Source organism: Pimephales promelas, chromosome 19 (assembly GCF_988280905.1).
Source record: "Pimephales promelas chromosome 19, fPimPro1.hap1.1, whole genome shotgun sequence".
NCBI classification, from domain to species: Eukaryota; Metazoa; Chordata; class Actinopteri; order Cypriniformes; family Leuciscidae; genus Pimephales; species Pimephales promelas.
Window position 1 is genome coordinate 17,514,934 of NC_142787.1, and position 16,098 is coordinate 17,531,031.

Sequence of the window (16,098 nt, forward strand, 5' to 3'; positions counted from 1 at the left end):
TCCCGAGTCTCTTCATCACTGTCCGACTCCGATTTGAAATAGTAAGGCTGAGCACCACTACTTAGAATTTCTGACATTTTGTCTGCGTGTTTTTTTTTTTTTTGGATCCAAAGCAGGAGCTGTAAAGGCCCCGCCCACTTCTGGAAAGCATGAATGTGAGGTAATACTTTAAATACGCTTTCTCTATATTCTGACACGAGATAATAGCTTTATGTGAGGAACACGGCCCTATTTCGAAAGTTTTTGGAATGACATGTTTTCTCTGTTTGTCTTTCTTTCTGGTTATTGCTTTCCTTAGACACACACAAGAAAAAAGAGAAACCCAGCCATCATACCCTCCTGCGTGAAAGAGGCTCTGTGTTTTTCGCCCGAAAAACAACAGATATTGCAGGAAATTCACTTGAAGGATCTCCTGCCAGCATTCTTGAGCAGTACCGTTTGATGTCGGCACTCCTTATATCTTGCTCGGAGCTGAAAGAAAGCTGCTGGTGATTCACACAGGTGTGACACAATTTTTTCTCTTGTTTTTCACTTAAAATAGTTTCCCCCGCTTCAGTTCAGTTCCTGACTGATCCATGCTACAATTTAATCTTCTTTATCTACAAGCTTAAAGTGACAACAATAGAGTGACAACAATAGATTGTTACTCAAAGCTATCTATCAGTAAAAGGCGTGGTGAGGCATATTGACTCATGTACATGTTCTTTCGCAAGACAGTTTTGTTAATTAACCGCTAGACCGCTGAAATTTACATAGTGTACCTTTAATTATGATTTGAACGAAAGCTATTCATCAACTACTTGTTTATGTATTTAGTAAACACGGTTCTATGATTATGCAAATTAGCCCAGCCTCCATTCACTCACACCAGCTCAGAGATCCACTCCTTGATGATCACATGTTGATCATGTGATTGGTTACAAGGCAGTTTGCGACGTCAGAAACACCAGTGATTTTAAACCGCGATTTTAAGACCGTCTTTGGTTCACTGTTTTAAGGAGAAAATACTCAGCAATGGTGCTGACTTATGAATTTGCTCATGGTTTGTCTTAAAGCATATTAGAAACACCACATAGACTTTTAAACAACATTAAAATCTTGATGTTTACCACAGGGGGACTTTAGACCACATAATGAAGAGCAGTTGCCATGAAAATCCAGCAGGTGGCATGCTTTTTTTACTTCTCAGAAATTTTCTACCTTGCAAACTGGTATCATAAAATCGACACTACCACTGACATTTACTATTTATAGTGATCAGATCGTTAATTTATTGCAAATTCCCTAATAATAATAATAATAATACAATTAAAATAAATAAATAATCAAATGATCAATAATTGAAAATATATATTCAAAAATATATTATGCATGATTTAGACAATTTGTATGGACTATGTCTGTAGCCTATACTATGACTATATTTTTAAACAAAATTGTACTATTTTGTTAAAAATATAGTCATAGTATACAAACATAGTAGCTAATTGCGTACAAAAATATTGTTTACTGGACAAATAATTTCTATAAAGAGGCCATCTGTCTAGACAGGTTGTGTCATGATCAATTATTTTGTCCACTTCTGCCACCTTTTTATTTACATCATCATCCTCTATCGGTTTTCATTTCCCAGCAGTCTAAGTAATTAGTAACGGCAGCAGCCAGGAAGGCAGTGTGACTCATTCGGCACAGAACACCCTGGAGTAGAGAAGTGAAGCACATCCACACTCAGATATGCTATACAGGAAGTGTCCAGAGTGGAGTCATCATGTTTGCAGGAACCTTTAAATGCTTGATAATTACAGGCACCCTGTGACAGTGATAACATTCAACCACACAAAGGCACTAGCGACCTAACCGCCACCCGTTTGGATGAGTGTGTGTCTTTATCTGTGTGTGGATAAAGGTCCTCCACCTCAGATAAGATAGAAGGGACACAGTCATTTAAATGGGGCCACTGGCTCGTCTCTCCTTAAATCGTTCAGTTCTCGAGGCACCACTGTAGTATCTATTGACCTCTAGTTCATGAAATCAGCTGTTTGTTTTGTGTCCATGCTAGTGGCTGGGAGTATTGATTTACTAAAGCCAATTAGAAGAACAAGTCTTTCATTCTGCAGAATCCTGTAGCAGCTTGTCTTTACCAATAGCATTTAAGTGACTTACATGTACGTGTAAATGTCTTCACAATCACAACCAGGAAAATGCTATTTCATTTATTTAAATGACAAGGAACGTTCAACGTTGAGCTATTTTATTAATAGCAATCTGTAATTTACATGTAATTTACAAGTGTGGTTATTGTTAAACCTTTGTTTGTTAAAATATATGAAGAGCTCTTTTCCAAAACGCTATAAATCCATTTAAATAGTTTTCAGGAAAACTACATTTTTTACCTAGACCCACACATTTTGTGAATATTCAAATTATCCTGTTTAAATGTTTTATTGGTTCAGTCTGAACATTTTGAACAATAATTATTAAATCAAACAACAATATTGTTAATGATAATTTAAAAGTTAATTTTATTTTTTTCCAAAACGCTATAAATCGAAATAAACCTCAAACAAATAGTACCAATTTCAACATATGCATGAAAAAAACAAATTATTAATACCAATTTCAACATATGCATGAAAAAAACGAATTATTAAAAATGATCAATATATGATAACGATATTCAAAAAAGGGATGGGCACCCCTCCAGCACATGCACACACACACACACAGGCTACATAACATGTGAGCAAAGCGGAGCAGCATGACGCTTAAATATAAGTTTAAAAAAAACAAAAAAACAAAATAAACATTTCACATTTGTTTTTAATAATATTACATTACTTATTTTTATTATTTCATCTATGTTGAGTAGGCTATGAAAAGGGAACCGCATGAGATGAGTAAGATAGGATCAAAATTCAAAAGCTGCCCAATATCGGAAAATATTTGGAGTGCGTCAGACATGATTTTGACCACTTATTAAGTTTTGTTTTGTAGAAAGCTTGTAAATTTCGTTTCATATAAATTGTATCTTCATTTTAATAAATGTTTCATCGACAAATTGACTGGATTAATACATTAGAAGTAAATATCAGACAATATAATCAGGACACAGAGGCGCGCAGGTGAACCGGAGCGCGTCTCATAATATGAACCGAAACACCGCAATGCTTGCCTCACACAGGCCTGAGAACTAAGCTACAGAAAGCTTTAAATATCTACTTTTAAACAAAACAATTAAAAACTAAAATAAATTGGCAACTCTCTGCGTATGTAGGCTAATTCGAAGTATGCGTTTCTCTATGCGCGTTCACTGCGAAGATGGCGAGTAAGCATCATCAACTTTATCTTTGTTGCTGACACTGACAGAAAACACTAGTTTATTAATAAACAATTCAAATGTTTCATGCATAATCATTACTTTTGCCGGTTCTTTGTGGCAAGCTTTATGCATACGTTAAGATGCGGAATATGCAATTAAAAACGCTCATATGGTTTCTCTCCCATTTAATTAAATCAATATGTGATTACTGATAATACAAATGGCTTAAATGATCTACTACTAATCGACTAGAAAACTAGGACTCATTTTGAGGAATGAATGAACATAATAAACCTCTGTTCAGAGTGCCGCCGTGCTGGATTGTGTAGAGCGCTCATTGAATTTGAGGATTTATGGTGTTTAGGCTAAAAACAGGGCTGGCGCTTATCGTGGTTTGGAAAGAAACTGTATCTTGCAGTACATTTTAAACAAGGAAATATAGCGATTCGGCATGAAACGTTGATAGAGCAGTGAAAGGGTTCTGTCCGCAGCAGAATGACACGACAAACTCATTTTTTTTAAAAATGTCGTTTAACGCGTTTTGGAAAAGAGCTCTTCATATGTAATATTATGTTGTTAAAATAAATTATATATAAAGGAACAAATAAATGAAATGAGGTGCTACTGGACTGAACTGGCAAAAGAGCTGCAGCCTGACTGGATTTAATTGGGTAAATAGCGAAAATGCAAGTAAAACAAATGATTATCAATAAAGGTTGGACTTGATAGTGTTCCTTACCAAAGATCCAGTGATGCATGGATATTGACATGCTGGCAGAAATTGTGTTTCCTGACATTTATATGTGCCTGATTTCGACGCCGGGGAAATTCATAAAGCAAACTTGCCTCTGAACGCTTTATATAACGTTAAATACAATATAGCCTAGGTAGGTCTAAATCTGGGTGATCACTTCAATGTTATATAGCCTATCGTCATATCGTCCAGCTTTCAAACTTGTATAGTTTTTGTTTGTGTTTATTTAAAAACAATGCAGGGTATGATTTTCCCTCAAAATTCATTGACACAAACAGATACTGCAAATCCACGTTAGCTGGCTGGATTCGCTTCTCTTTTCTGTAGTTTTCTGTAGCTGTGTTTTTAGTGGAATTCACGCTGAAAGTCAAGGGAGAAACCCATGGATAGAGAGTCCACAAAAGCAATGGGATAAAATATTTCAACAATGTTTTTGAGGAATTAGGTGATTCAGATTTGTCTTGGCACAGCTACTAGAAGATTTACAACTGTCAGACTGTCATCAAGCTCAGTGTGAGCCTGCACAGAGATCAGATCGTTAATTTATTGCAAATTCCCTAATAATAATAATAATAATACAATTAAAATAAATAAATAATCAAATGATCAATAATTGAAAATATATATTCAAAAATATATTATGCATGATTTAGACAATTTGTATGGACTATGTCTGTAGCCTATACTATGACTATATTTTTAAACAAAATTGTACTATTTTGTTAAAAATATAGTCATAGTATACAAACATAGTAGCTAATTGCGTACAAAAATATTGTTTACTGGACAAATAATTTCTATAAAGAGGCCATCTGTCTAGACAGGTTGTGTCATGATCAATTATTTTGTCCACTTCTGCCACCTTTTTATTTACATCATCATCCTCTATCGGTTTTCATTTCCCAGCAGTCTAAGTAATTAGTAACGGCAGCAGCCAGGAAGGCAGTGTGACTCATTCGGCACAGAACACCCTGGAGTAGAGAAGTGAAGCACATCCACACTCAGATATGCTATACAGGAAGTGTCCAGAGTGGAGTCATCATGTTTGCAGGAACCTTTAAATGCTTGATAATTACAGGCACCCTGTGACAGTGATAACATTCAACCACACAAAGGCACTAGCGACCTAACCGCCACCCGTTTGGATGAGTGTGTGTCTTTATCTGTGTGTGGATAAAGGTCCTCCACCTCAGATAAGATAGAAGGGACACAGTCATTTAAATGGGGCCACTGGCTCGTCTCTCCTTAAATCGTTCAGTTCTCGAGGCACCACTGTAGTATCTATTGACCTCTAGTTCATGAAATCAGCTGTTTGTTTTGTGTCCATGCTAGTGGCTGGGAGTATTGATTTACTAAAGCCAATTAGAAGAACAAGTCTTTCATTCTGCAGAATCCTGTAGCAGCTTGTCTTTACCAATAGCATTTAAGTGACTTACATGTACGTGTAAATGTCTTCACAATCACAACCAGGAAAATGCTATTTCATTTATTTAAATGACAAGGAACGTTCAACGTTGAGCTATTTTATTAATAGCAATCTGTAATTTACATGTAATTTACAAGTGTGGTTATTGTTAAACCTTTGTTTGTTAAAATATATGAAGAGCTCTTTTCCAAAACGCTATAAATCCATTTAAATAGTTTTCAGGAAAACTACATTTTTTACCTAGACCCACACATTTTGTGAATATTCAAATTATCCTGTTTAAATGTTTTATTGGTTCAGTCTGAACATTTTGAACAATAATTATTAAATCAAACAACAATATTGTTAATGATAATTTAAAAGTTAATTTTATTTTTTTCCAAAACGCTATAAATCGAAATAAACCTCAAACAAATAGTACCAATTTCAACATATGCATGAAAAAAACAAATTATTAATACCAATTTCAACATATGCATGAAAAAAACGAATTATTAAAAATGATCAATATATGATAACGATATTCAAAAAAGGGATGGGCACCCCTCCAGCACATGCACACACACACACACAGGCTACATAACATGTGAGCAAAGCGGAGCAGCATGACGCTTAAATATAAGTTTAAAAAAAACAAAAAAACAAAATAAACATTTCACATTTGTTTTTAATAATATTACATTACTTATTTTTATTATTTCATCTATGTTGAGTAGGCTATGAAAAGGGAACCGCATGAGATGAGTAAGATAGGATCAAAATTCAAAAGCTGCCCAATATCGGAAAATATTTGGAGTGCGTCAGACATGATTTTGACCACTTATTAAGTTTTGTTTTGTAGAAAGCTTGTAAATTTCGTTTCATATAAATTGTATCTTCATTTTAATAAATGTTTCATCGACAAATTGACTGGATTAATACATTAGAAGTAAATATCAGACAATATAATCAGGACACAGAGGCGCGCAGGTGAACCGGAGCGCGTCTCATAATATGAACCGAAACACCGCAATGCTTGCCTCACACAGGCCTGAGAACTAAGCTACAGAAAGCTTTAAATATCTACTTTTAAACAAAACAATTAAAAACTAAAATAAATTGGCAACTCTCTGCGTATGTAGGCTAATTCGAAGTATGCGTTTCTCTATGCGCGTTCACTGCGAAGATGGCGAGTAAGCATCATCAACTTTATCTTTGTTGCTGACACTGACAGAAAACACTAGTTTATTAATAAACAATTCAAATGTTTCATGCATAATCATTACTTTTGCCGGTTCTTTGTGGCAAGCTTTATGCATACGTTAAGATGCGGAATATGCAATTAAAAACGCTCATATGGTTTCTCTCCCATTTAATTAAATCAATATGTGATTACTGATAATACAAATGGCTTAAATGATCTACTACTAATCGACTAGAAAACTAGGACTCATTTTGAGGAATGAATGAACATAATAAACCTCTGTTCAGAGTGCCGCCGTGCTGGATTGTGTAGAGCGCTCATTGAATTTGAGGATTTATGGTGTTTAGGCTAAAAACAGGGCTGGCGCTTATCGTGGTTTGGAAAGAAACTGTATCTTGCAGTACATTTTAAACAAGGAAATATAGCGATTCGGCATGAAACGTTGATAGAGCAGTGAAAGGGTTCTGTCCGCAGCAGAATGACACGACAAACTCATTTTTTTTAAAAATGTCGTTTAACGCGTTTTGGAAAAGAGCTCTTCATATGTAATATTATGTTGTTAAAATAAATTATATATAAAGGAACAAATAAAAAAAATAATTTAACGAACAACTAAAACACTTAAACAAACTTTAGAAATGCTGCCTTGAAATTTCTAAAATGACCAAAACTAAAACTGAAATAGAAATCATATATACTTTTGTCCTTTTTATTGTGTGTATATACACTCACCGGCCACTTTATTAGGTACACCTGTCCAACTGCTCGTTAACACTTAATTTCTAAGCAGCCAATCACATGGCGGCAACTCAGTGCATTTAGGCATGTAGACATGGTCAAGACAATCTCCTGCAGTTCAAACCGAGCATCAGTATGGGGAAGAAAGGTGATTTGAGTGACTTTGAATGTGGCATGATTGTTGGTGCCAGAAGGGCTGGTCTGAGTATTTCAGAAACTGCTAATCTACTGGGATTTTCACGCACAACCATCTCTAAGTTTACAGAGAATGGTCCGAAAAAGAAAAAACATCCAGTGAGCGGCAGTTCTGTGGGCGGAAATGCCTTGTTGATGCCAGAGGTCAGAGGAGAATGGCCAGACTGGTTCGAGCTGATAGAAGGGCAACAGTGACTCAAATAACCACCCGTTACAACCAAGGTGGGCAGAAGAGCATCTCTGAACGCACAGTACGTCGAACTTTGAGGCAGATGGGCTACAGCAGCAGAAGACCACACCGGGTGCCACTCCTTTCAGCTAAGAACAGGAAACTGAGGCTACAGTTTGCACAAGCTCATCGAAATTGGACAATAGAAGATTGGAAAAACATTGCCTGGTCTGACGAGTCTCGATTTCTGCTGCGACATTCGGATGGTAGGGTCAGAATTTGGCGTCTACAACATGAAAGCATGGATCCATCCTGCCTTGTATCAACGGTTCAGGCTGGTGGTGGTGGTGTCATGGTGTGGGGAATATTTTCTTGGCACTCTTTGGGCCCCTTGGTACCAATTGAGCATCGTTGCAACGCCACAGCCTACCTGAGTATTGTTGCTGACCATGTCCATCCCTTTATGACCACAATTTACCCAACTTCTGATGGCTACTTTCAGCAGGATAATGCGCCATGTCATAAAGCTGGAATCATCTCAGACTGGTTTCTTGAACATGACAATGAGTTCGCTGTACTCAAATGGCCTCCACAGTCACCAGATCTCAATCCAATAGAGCATCTTTGGGATGTGGTGGAACGGGAGATTCGCATCATGGATGTGCAGCCGACAAATCTGCGGCAACTGTGTGATGCCATCATGTCAATATGGACCAAACTCAGCACCTTGTTGAATCTATGCCACGAAGAATTGAGGCAGTTCTGAAGGCAACCCGTTTCTAGCATGGGGTACCTAATAAAGTGGCCGGTGAGTGTATATATATATATATATATATGAACACTGAAAATAAAATAAACGCTAATTAAAAATCTTAGTTAATGCGAAATAAATAAAGCTAAAATAATGTTGGGGTATCCTAGGTTTATTCTCCTGGCATTTTAAGGCAATTAGCATGAAGTGCAATGGAAAGTAAATTATTAATGTCGTGTTTTTTAGGCACTGGTTGTCAGGAAGAGTACAAATGATCATACAGTTTAGATTAGTGATTGTGGTGTAAGTGAGTCTTTGTGTAGACGTTACAGGAAAAACATTCGCTCATCGTTAAAATCTGCTTGTCATTTTCCAATATTAAAATCAAGAGACCAAATGGTATTTTCATTCCTGAAAGAATCACAGGTTTAAAAGCCAAACTAAACGTCTCCCAATAAAAGTTATTGTAAAATATTTGATTGACTTTTCAAAGTTTCTTTTACTAAAATATGTGTTTGTACTATAATTTTGCAAAATAGGTTAGTGGAGAGTATATGTAAACATTTTCCCTACTTTTATTGTCATGCTCATGGGAAGAGTGTCACTTTCCTCTCTCCTTGTTTTGAAAGGTCATGGATGACGTTCAGAGATGTGACGAGCTCACGGATGTCACTGTTTTCGGCTGCAGGAGCAATTAGCCTTTAGGTTAACAGACTCGTGTGATGGTTTGAGATATAGAAATATCTCAGATGTTCAGGTGACCTTCTGTCAGCACAGCAGATAAGAAGAACCCTCACAAAAACTGGAAAAACTAGCACCATTTTTTTCTGAGAGGAAATGAGATAATGCCATTTTTTTTCACAGTGGCAACATACTTTTTCCAGCATAATGAACACCACATTTTTCAGACGGTCTGTCAAAATAAGCAGCTCAATTCTTAAAACGCCAACATTTTAGTGCACAGCTCATCCTGCAGTGATAGCAATGTCTTTGTAACAATGCTAGCAACTGCATGTTCAATGTGGCAGGAACTTGTATACACTGTAAAAAATATTTTCAAGATTTGTTATCACAACATTTTTTCTTTTGTCAAATCAACTTAAACAATTTATTTAGTTCAGATAACTAATTATTTTGAGTTTCTGATGATTAAATTAATCTCCTACATTGTATTAACTCACTTTTTCCAGTTCAATCAACTTAAACTTTTAAGGCAACCAGGTTTCTTACTTTTTTAAGTTAAAACAACAATATTTTTTTTACAGTGTACAATGTAAAAATGTGGATAAAAAATGTAATTTAATTTTAGTTTTAGTTTTCAAAGTCACCATGAAATCAAATAATTTTTATATTTATCTGTGCACAAGTATCTGAGTTGTTGCAGAACTACGCCCCCACTGGTGACAATCGAAACTGCAACTAGAGGTGTGCGCGCTCATGGAACACACACACACACGGATGTTTTCACGAGCTGTTCATAACCAAAGGAGCATCAGCCGCACACTGTGCGGCACACATCTTTTGTTACAGTCATAATGAGGTAATAAAGTTATAAATCTGCAAGTAATATAAAATATATGTAATGTTGACTTTCGTCTTATTCCGACGCCTAGCACTAGACAGAAGTTTTATTTTCTTTGTCTTACATGAAGTTTGAGTTGGGGTTTGGAGTGAACTACAAGGCGGACTCTTTGAATCCATCTTCTACTTTTGTCGTAAGTTGACTAAAGTTTTGTCGCTCGAGTTGTCTTCTCTGATACGGAGAATGGCGGCGAATTCACAAACATGCCAGAAATGCGAGCATGAACGCCCATGACTTCACACCCGATCTCAAATTCAAGCACGAATCCCTCTTTTTTATTTTACTGTACAGGATAATTGGGCAATAATCAGGCAATTGTTTAAGTATGTATGGGTTAGAAAAACGGCTATTTTTAACATGAAATGTTGCATAATGCACCTTTAGTGCAGAGCAAGTACTCAATGCAATCAAATATACTTTCACTTGATGGTGGATCTGGTGAAGAAGCTGCCAGCGATCTAAATATATATATTTTTGAAGATGTTGAAACTGATAGTTTTAATATGTTTGAGATCGCAAATATGAGCCAGATGCTGAATGTGAAATGAGCTCTGACGAGAACAGTGATGATGACGGTATAAAGCATATGCTCAAACTAATCCCTTCCAAGCTCCAAAATATGATTTTTATTCTTCTTCTGTAATTGTTACTCGAAGAGTTTTATATCATCACAACAGGTAGAGGTCCATCCGTGATAAAAATAGATCCGTGTCGCTAAAGACCCTAAGCAGGTTGAGCAGTTGAGCAGTTCTTCTCTACAGTCTTGTGCCTTTGGGAGCTGCTGTATCTCTCTCTCAGGCTACTACACAGAAACCCAATTACCGGCACAGGACACATCAGGCTATTACAGATATATCAGCAATGGGGGATGTTGTGAAACTGTTTTTTTAGGATGTTGACTCAACAGACTTTACAGCAAAAAGCATCATTATGCTCATATACAATAAAGTGTGAAGTCCATATCGGCAACAAGTGACATGTTGATAATGTGTCCCAAGCTCTGGGCTTTACAGGTAAATTGTGCAGTTTTTCTCCTTCATGTTGCATGCAAAATAGATGCTGTCATCGTGTGCGATAAATCCGGCTGCAGATGGCCATATGGTCAGATTAATTTCCTTCAATATTTGTGTCACTGATATGACACTGAGCACTGACAGCAAGATAGAGAAGAGAGATGGCGAAAAAGGAGAGAAAGGTTTCCATGACAACTACACATCCTTGACAAATTACACAGTTTGAGGACAAGAGTAGGCGATAAGAAAAGAATGTGTGCATGCATGTGATGAAGAAAGAGAACGAGAGAGCGAAGATTAGAATACCTGGTCTGAGTCAGATTATCATTGACTCCTGGCAAGAACTGCTGTTTTATGAACCATTGTATACGATTAGTCATTACATCAAAGTATAAAAATTCTGCTGTCATTTACTCACCCTTAATTGTATGGATTTCTTTCTTCTCCTTAACACAAAAAAAATGTTTTTAAGATAATATTTTGTTGGTAACCAAACAGTTGATGGACCCCATTGACTTCCATGGTTTTTTTTCTCCCCTCCATACTATGGAAGTCAATGGGGTCCATCAACAAAATATTATCTTAAAAACATCTGAATATAATATATGAACAATTCATTTAAAAGAAAACAAAAATTGATGCACCTCTTGATGGAAAGGACGTCATAACATTAATTGATTTCCATCAAGAGGTGTATCAGGTTTTGGTCAAGATCTTGTATTGACAATGCAAGAGTCCAGCACTCTGTAAAGTCTCCTTCAGCACATCCCAAAGACTTTCAATACATTTAAGATCTGGACTTCATTTAAGATCTGGCTAATTCATGTGTGAAAATGATTCTTCATGCTATTTCAGAACTATTCAATCCTGATGAATCTTGACATTGTCATCCTGGGATATGGCCATGATCCTACATGGTTGTTTAAAGGGATACTCCACTGTTTTTTCATATTAAACTGTTATTCCCTTAACTAAGACGAGTTGATACATACCTCTGTCATCTCAGTGCATGCACTCAATTGCTCTGGCGCGTGAGACACTTTGATAGCACTGAACTAGCCCAGTTCATTCAATATGGGCCAAGCAAAGAAGCGACCAAACATCTCCACATTTTCCCTATAATACAGTTACTCAAGCAGTGTAACTCAACCTAGGACGGTGACACAAAATAAAACGTTGCGCTTTTCTATGCATGAAAATGGATAACTACTGTAAGTTGTATGGCGGAATACCACAGCAAGTGCTTGGGAGCACTTCGACTCGGCGGACATGAAAAAACGGTGGAGTATCCCTTTAAGAAATGAAAAGCTACACAATCTCCATCAATTAGGATTAGAAGAACTGTTGCCCAATATATAACATACTAGAAACATAATAATCCCTGCAATAATTATCTAATCAGAGACCCATAAGTATTTGCTTATTTACTTTAAACTTTAAGTTTCATTTCCAGAAACAAGGACCAAAGCCACCTTTTCTTGCTTATTAGGAGCTGAAGTGTCTTATGCGTCAACAATACACGGCCAGTCGCACATTTATTTACAATTAATTCTTTCAGCCAATACCTTTGGAATCTAACATGTCTTAAATCCATGTAATATATTTCTTGTATTTCGATTTAGACAATTTCCTAATTTTTGACAGCCAGACGGTAAGATAACTGTTTCTCCTTCTCCTCCTTCCTATCCCGAATCCCTCTGAAACAGCATATGATTGTATAAACATATAAGGGTGAGTGGCTTTCAAGCTAACTTTAAGTAAATAATACAAAGATACTGTACTGCATAAAACAGAAATAATATGACAATAATAATAATACAAATTGGCCACATTAAATTGGCTCTTACATTTCCCATGTAGCAGCTTTATATATTTTACTGTTTTTATGGTTTGTAGTACAGTATGCTTTATTTAATCTAAAGCTAAATGTTTTGAGTAGCCATCCCATTACTGGTTTTCCTTTCTGTGGGCATTAAGGCTTATTGCCGTAAAACCTTCCAATCAAAAAATGATTACCGATAGGTCAAGCGCACTGCACAATCCATCGCTCTTTCGCTCTTTCATCAATGAGTTTTACACTTAATTCATCTGCAGCAGTTTAAACACTCACACACACTGTTTACACAGCCATCATGGCCTCCATGACGTCTTCTGGTCTGATTCAGAGTGTCCATTATTCCATCAGACCTTTCATTTCCTGTTGTTTCACCCCATCCCCCTCCGCAGGTCTTGGTTTTATCCCACTATATGCTTATTGTTCATCCACCATTTGACATTACCGAGTCTCTTAATGACAAACTCCCAGCTGTTACGGTGCAGTTTAGATGAGGTGGCAGTAATCAGATGTGAGAGATTATCTCAATTGGCTGATCTGGTTTTTCCACATTTGACGTGTTAGTGTCCATGTTTGATCAGTGAAGCCTTTTTAATTACACAGTAAATGACCAGCAAAAAGGAGCGTTTTGCATGACCGAGTACTTCCGACACTATAAGAAAATCTTTGAGTTCGAGTCTGTGGTTTGCGCAGTGGCAGCCCGCCAAAGTTGATACAGTAATGGTGTAGTGGTCTTACTTTCTGTCCAACTTTCCAAACCCTTTTTAAAGAATAAAATCATGCACTTCACTGTTCACTCATGAACCTTTCTATTCTCTTCCTCATCTATTTCCAGGTGCAAAGTCTAACGTGTTTGGTGTTTAATGCAAACAGGTGTTGCTAGGTGGATGTGGATGAGTGAAGCTGCTTCAGCAAATGGACTGTTTGCTCAACGGTGCATCTGATAGGCCTACGAGAACAGACCTGCTGATTTATTTTTCATACAATGTCTGGCTGTTTGTTAGCATTCTCATTCATCTCAATGACGTTGCTTGGTTGCTGAATGACACTAAGAACGTGCACAGTCCCAAGCCTCAGTAGACCAAAAGAAAACACATTTATTGGGAGATTTTAGAAGTATGTGTTCCATGAGGATCACAAACCAAACCAACACAAAACCCAAACTCATAATATTTACCACACACATAATAGCTGTTTTTATGTAAAACAAAGAGATTGTAGTTTTATTCAATAGTATTTTGATTATAGGTAAGTAATAAGCTAACACAAATTATTTGTTAAAGTGGCTCTTAGTTTTGTGACATGGGCCTATTTCTAAAGCTGCTAAAAAAAAAAGGAATCCCTTGTTGCCGCCATATTGCACATCAACAGGCTCATTCCAGCGTCACAACTCTGTGTTTTGGCCATCACCACACCAACAACTGCAAGTTTTCCATTTGAAAACATTTCCTAGTCATTCGTGTGCTCGTAATGCACAAAACTGTCTTTTGGACCTTGAACTGTTTGGTTCCCATTGTAGTCCATTATATGGAGAAAAATCCTGGAATGTTTTCATCAAAAAACTTAATTTCTTTTTGACTGAAGAAAGAATGAAATGGACATCTTGGATGACATGGGGGTGCAAATTATCAGCAAAAGTAAAAAAAAAAAAAGTGAAATACTCCTTTAATGGCTATTTTAAAGTTGCCTTGTTCTGTTTGTTTATTTCAAATTCACAGGCAATTGCACAGAATTCAAGGCAACTAAACTCAAGCCACCGATAGACCTGGATAACACCGTCTATTCAGAGATACCAAGAGCTAAAGTGTGGGTGTGAGCACTCTTGTGACATGCACAGCTTTATAAACGTGGCACAAAACAAAAGATGCTGACATCAAAAGAGACCGGTGTCTGTCTCAACTCGCTTCCAGCCTCTCTCTCTTTAATACAAACACTTATTTTGGCACGACACTGCGCCTCGTGTTCATCTAGAGTGGACTGAGCTTTGATAGATCGTCTGGGTCATTGTGACAATGACTGAATACATCTGTGAGATTATTCATGAGGGTTTGTTGCCTTCCTCTTCACGGTCTTCTTGGTATTTATACAAAGGCCTTTAACGAATCATTAAAAATCAAAGTTTTTAAAGGGATAGTTCTCTTTGAAATAATTTTTTGATATGTTTTAGCTTACCTCAAGGGCATCCGAGATATAGGTGTGTTTGTTTCCACAGTATTTTCAATTTTCATATTTTTAGGTCAAACCGTTCTTGTCTGTCAGTAATATAGTAATGCAAGAGATCACTTCCGGCACTTTCCAGTGCGCTTGCGCAGACCGAAGCGCCCGTGCCTTCGCAGATCACTTGGACGTGGCTGTGGTTACAAGAGGTAAAAATGATTTAAATACTGTTTGTTTTCCCACACAAACCGCTCATTTCGTGTCTTGGGCCATCAATGTGCACTTACATTTACGAGTCATTAAATCATCTTTAATTTGGACTTCTCTGTGGATGGTCTTTGAGGTGGTGACCATAGACCTGCATTATATGACTGACAGACAAGAACGGTTTGACCTAAAAATATCAAAATTGAAAATACTGTGGAAACAAAGACACCTACATCTTGGATGCCCTTGAGGTAAGCTAAAACATATCAAAAATTAATTTCTAGAGCCCGAATTACTCACTAGCAGTGTTTATGCATGGCATATAACAGTCTCAAGGTCAGTAAGTGTTAAATATTACATATTTGGAATTTCTTATGAAAAAGCATTGTTCAGGTCAAACGAGTAACCCTTGATAATCATTATTTAATTGTTGTTGTTTTAATCCTTGTTAAGATTTGTAAACTCATCAAAATATAATGTCATAAGTTGTTGTTTAGATGGTATAAATGCTTTTGAAAAATCTAGGAATCTTTTAATGCATTTGTGCATATCTATCTGTCCGTCTGTCTGTGTATAGATAGATAGATAGATAGATAGATAGATAGATAGATAGATAGATAGATAGATAGATAGATAGATAGATAGATAGATAGATAGATAGATAGATAGATAGATAGATAGATAGATAGATAGATAGATAGATAGATAGATAGATAGATAGATAGATAGATAGATAGATAGATAGATAGATAGATAGAGGTTGTGAGTGT

The 16,098-nt window shown here is 36.6% G+C and overlaps 1 long non-coding RNA gene across 1 annotated transcript; it reads left to right on the forward strand.

Annotated features, from left to right (window-relative positions):
• The first annotated feature begins 51 nt into the window (after window positions 1-51).
• On the forward strand, window positions 52-9,344 carry LOC120490616 (uncharacterized). The gene is made up of 3 exons (XR_005625098.2): window positions 52-160; window positions 299-501; window positions 9,165-9,344. It is a non-coding gene; the product is annotated as an uncharacterized LOC120490616 (long non-coding RNA).
• The last annotated feature ends 6,754 nt before the right edge of the window (window positions 9,345-16,098 follow it).